The sequence below is a fragment of the Schistocerca serialis genome, chromosome 8 (genome assembly GCF_023864345.2).
Source record: "Schistocerca serialis cubense isolate TAMUIC-IGC-003099 chromosome 8, iqSchSeri2.2, whole genome shotgun sequence".
NCBI classification, from domain to species: domain Eukaryota; kingdom Metazoa; phylum Arthropoda; class Insecta; order Orthoptera; family Acrididae; genus Schistocerca; species Schistocerca serialis.
In genome coordinates, this window is record NC_064645.1 from 94,902,295 (window position 1) to 94,907,503 (window position 5,209).

Here is a 5,209-nt window from a genome sequence, read left to right on the forward strand (position 1 = left end):
TTTTGAGGACCAGTCACTCAGAAAAATTTTGGGTCCAGAAGACCAGACATTTATGTCCTCATTTAAAATTTTAGTGGCACATTTGTGTTTGATATATCTTAAAGAGTAACATGCAAAAACGACCAGTATCAAACAATGGCAACTTGAGGTAGGAATATCAACAATGTAGAAAAAGACATATTGCTACTTACCATAAAGAAGATATGACGGTTTGAATACAGGTAAAATTAAAAGATACTTACATAGAGATTTTGGCCCCAGCTTTCATCAGTAAAAGAGAGACACACAATGCACTGAGGTGCAAATGGTTCAAATGGCTCTGAGCATTATGGGACTTAACATCTGACGTAATTAGTCCCCTAGAGAACTACTTGAACCTAACTAACCTAAGGACATCACACACATCCATGCCTGTGACCCCATAGCGGACGCGTGGTTCCAGACTGAAGCGCCTAGAACTGCTCGGCCACATTGGCCGGCAGCCACTGAGTTGCAGTCTGGCCTGAGATATTGGAGTCAGCAGTTGTGCATGTATGAGGAGTGTGTGTGTGTGTGTGTGTGTGTGTGTGTGTGTGTGTGTGTGTGTGTGTGTGTGTGTGTTAGCTGAGTGGTCAGCAGATGTCAATCCTAAGGGTCTGGGTTCGATTCCCAGCTGGGTAGGAGATTTTCTTCACCCAGGGACTGGGTGTTGTGTTGTCCTAATATTCATCATTTCATCCCCATCGACGCGCAAGTCGGCGAAGTGGCGTCAAATCAAAGACTTGCACCCACTGAACAGTCTACCCGACGGGAGGCCCTAGTCACACGACATTTACATTTATTTTAGTTTAAACCATGAACTTTTCCTACTTGTGTGTTCACACTGTTTAACTGTTTGTTTGCTATTGGCTCACTACATTGTGTGTTCTATGCTCTGAATACCTGCCATCATTTGCTGGTGTGATAATGTGAAGTGAACTGTGACTGGCTGACAAAGGTGCATTGCAATCTTGATTTCAATGTTTTGGAAACTAAAGTGCTGTGTTTGGTGGATTTCTTATTTATACTTTCGTAATACGAAAATATTCGGCTTACACGTTGCTGCGCATCAAAGATCTTTTCAAAATGCATTATTTTTCTGCTAGGTTTTGATTCCTAAAGTGCTGAGAAGTTCTATGTCTGCGTATAAAACCTTTGCCATTCAAAATTTTGATAAGTTTTACAGTTCTGAGGGAAATGATTTTGTCACTTAATAATGAGAAAGTGTATTTTTAACTGGAAAATTTGGGAATTTTTTTTTTCGTTGCCTGGGTCTGCACCTAAGAGAAAAAAAGAGATAGATATTAGATATAGCCATGTAGGGAGGCCAATATTAAATTTTAATTCATGACCGGGTATTGTATCCACCAAATAGAAGTCAAACTTCCGTGCAAAGTTCCAAACATATTAGATTGTGTCCTTTTAAGATCTCTACCAACTGCTGTGATGAAAATAGTGAAAGTGTGGATGAAATTTAAGAAAATTCTCAGTTCAGTTCTTAAAAAATTTTGGACCTCAAAATTCAAATAGTACACATTGTCCTGTATGTATATTTCCTAAGGGCACTTGACTCATAAACATGGCTTGCGTGCCAAGTAGCAGAATTACAAACCACTATGAAGTGCATGGCAGAGGGTACATCTCCCATTGTACCAGTTATTAGGGTTTCCTTCGGTTCCATTCAAGTATGAAGCATGAGAAGAGTGGTTGTTTGAATGCGTCTATGCATGCAGTAATTATTCTAATCTTAACCTCACAGACCCTATGTGAGCGATACGTAGGGGGTTGTAGTATATTCCTAGAGTCCTCCTTTAAAGCCGATTCTTGGCAGTTTGTTAATATGTTTTCTTGGAATAGTTTACCTCTGTCTTCAAGAGTCTTCCAGTTCAGGTACTTCAGTGACACTCTCCCACAGATCAAATAACCCTGTGACCATTCATGCCGCCCTCCTCTGTATATGTTCAGTATCCCCTGTTAGTCCTATTTGGTATGAGTACCTCGCACTTGAACAATATCTTAGAACAGATCACACAATTGATTTGCAAGCTGTCTCTTTTGTAGACTCATGGCAGTTCCTCCAGTATTCTGTCAATAAAGCAAAGCGATTCCACATCCTTACAAAGTGTTACACACAGGTATTTGTGCAAGTTGACCGATTCTAACAGCGAGTCATTGATATTGTAGTCATACGGCGCTACATTTTTTTCATTTTGTGAACCGCACTAAAGAACTCCTTAATTCATTCAAATGGGAAATTTTCCCTCATCCACCCTACAGCCCTGATCTTGCACCAAGCAACTTCCACTTGTTTCCCAAGATGAAGAAATGGCTTGCAACGCAGCGCTTTGATGACGACGCGGAACTACAGGTGGGCGTGGCTCGCTGGCTGAAGTCTCAGGCGGCAGAATTTTACGACGACGGTCTTTCAAAGCTTGTCGACCACTATGATAAGTGCCTCAATGTGTTTCGTGACTATGTGGAAATGTAGTACGTCAGTCGCTCTTTCAGATGTATATAATAAAATGTATTTCTTGTACTGAGTTAAAAAAAAAAAAAACAAAAAAAAAGCCAAAACGTTCCTTACTTTCTGAATAGCCCTCGCATTTATGCAGCTTCTTTCAGACAGTACTTCATTATAGATGACTACATCATCTACAAAAAGTCTGAGGTTACTATTAATATTGTCTGCTAGGCCATTAATATATAACATGAGTGGTAAGGGTTCCAACACACTTCTCCGAAGTTACTTCTACATCTGACTATGACTTTCCATCCAAGATGCTGCGTCTTCTCTACCAGAAAGCCCTCAATCCAGTCACAAATTTTGCTTGATACCCCATATGATCAAACTTTTGACAATAAGGGTGGATGTGATACAGAGTCAAATGCTTTTTGGAAATCAAGAAACATTGCACCTATGTGACTGCCTTGATCCAAAGGTTTCAGTAAGTCATGTGAAAAAAGTGCAAGTTGGGTATCACATGATCAATGTTTTCAGGATCCATACTGGTTGGCACTGAAGAGGTCTTTCTGTTCAAGATACCTCATTATGTGTGCGCTCAGTATATGTTCTAAGATTCTACAACAAATCGATGTCACGTATATTGGATGGTAGTTTCTTGGATCACTTCTGCTACCCTTCTTGTAGATAAGTGTGACCTGTGCTTTTTTTTGAAGAACTTCGTGTAGTTTTTTGTTCAAGGGAGCTATGATAGATTATAGATAGAAGAGGGGCTAACTCGGTCACAAATTCAATATAGAATACGACAGGGATTCCATCGGCCCTGGACCTTTGTTAAATTTCAATGATTTCAGCTGTTTCTCAACACCAGTGACACTAAAACTTATTTCATTCATCATTTTAGTGGTATGAGGATTGAATTGGGGCAATTCACATGTGCTTTTTCCTTTGTACAGGAACAGCATTTGCTTTTATACTCTCAATTTCAGTTTCTGTTTCATTCTCTAGGGCTAAAGCCTAACTTTGGTGCCACTAACAGTCTTTACATATGACCAGAATTTCTTGGGATTTTGTGAAATATCATTTGACTGTATTCTGCTAAGTGATCACTGAGGGCATCATGCATTTCTTCGTTACCAGCCAAACACGTTTCATTCAGCATCTCTCTATCTGTAGCCCTATGCTTTGTTTTTCATGTATTATGCCTTAACCTCTGCTTCTTTAGAAGTTCTTTACAGTGACTGTCCCCACGGGCAGCTTGCCACTCTTTGGCAGGTTGGTGCTTGGCTACCATGGGGTCCAGCCTTTGCAGCATCTTTCCCCTTCCGTGCTGCTTGTCTATCCTCTTGCTACTCTTTTCCCCCCTCCCATGTTTGGAGTGTTTTTGGAAATGTTCTGCATTGTCTGTAGCTGACATAAGAACAGTCTCACCACTGTTTTTCGTTCACTTTTCCTTTCTTTGTTCATCTTCTCCTGTCCTTCCTCCACTTTGGCATTTGAGGCTCCTCTATTTCTTCTTTCTCCCTGTGCACTCCTGAAGGCCGGCCCATGTGTCTGATGCGTAATAGGTGACTGGCTAATGCATAATTCCCGGCCCTAGGTCATCAGTTATACCCCCTGGTATAGGCAAGGCCCAGAGAGGGGTGATTGCCTGAGCTGCTACCTTCCTAACTTGCTGATTGGTCCCTCTGTCAGGTGTTCGGGAGGTATGACCTGGGGTGTGAACAATCAGCTAAGGCGTGTGTGGCCCCTTGTGAAGGGTGCCCCCAGGTGGAAGGAGCTCACCATCGGAGACAATGGCAACCGTGGGGGATTTTCTCACAATGAGCCAATCATCTTCACAATAAACGTCTACGAAATGTAAACGGAATGAGGCTAATGATTCGTAGATCCTTCCAGCTGCACCACGTTTCTCCATGGTTTCACATACTGAAGATGGTCAGTCCTTCACGACGGTAAATCTGTTTATTATTCAGAAAGGTCTTGATGCAGTTTCCAGCCCTGTGAAGTCCTGCTTTTGTTTACGGAATGGCACTTTGGTTTTGGAGACTGCTACTGATTCTCAAGCACAACTGCTTGCCACTTCACTTCTCCATTGCTATCCTGTTCATGTCGAGGCCCATAGAACTCTGAAGTCTTCCTGCGGTGTTCTTTAAACTAGGCTGCTCGACGATCTGACCACGGCTGAAATATAAACATACCTCTTGGATCCGAGTATCATTGCAGTCCATTGGGTGATGAAAAAGTTAGATGCCTCCTTCGTGCCCACACGCACTCTTTTTTCTCACCTTTGATAGAGAGGTGCTTCCGACCAAGATCAAAGCAGGCTATGAAGTTATCACAATCCAACTGTACATTCCGAACTCGATGCACTGCTACCAGTGTCATCGTTTCAACCCCACTCGAATGTCTTGTTGACACCCTGCCGAATGTGTATTTTGTGGTAGGGATTGTCCGTGTCCTCCCCGTTGTGTCAACTGCAATGGCAACCATGCCGCCGCCTCTCGAGATTGTCGCGTGTATCTCGATGGCCGGGCTGTCTCAAGAGACCTGGGTAAAGGAAAAAAATTCCTTTGCCTGTCGCTTGCAAGTTATTGGCTAGTCACAAACCCTGCGTTCTACTGTATTATAGTACTGTTCTTGTTACATCTCACTCGATGAAGTATATGGCCACGCAGATATGCAGCTTCAAATTCTGCCCTGAGGTTGTGAAATCGCCAAGTGTCACGG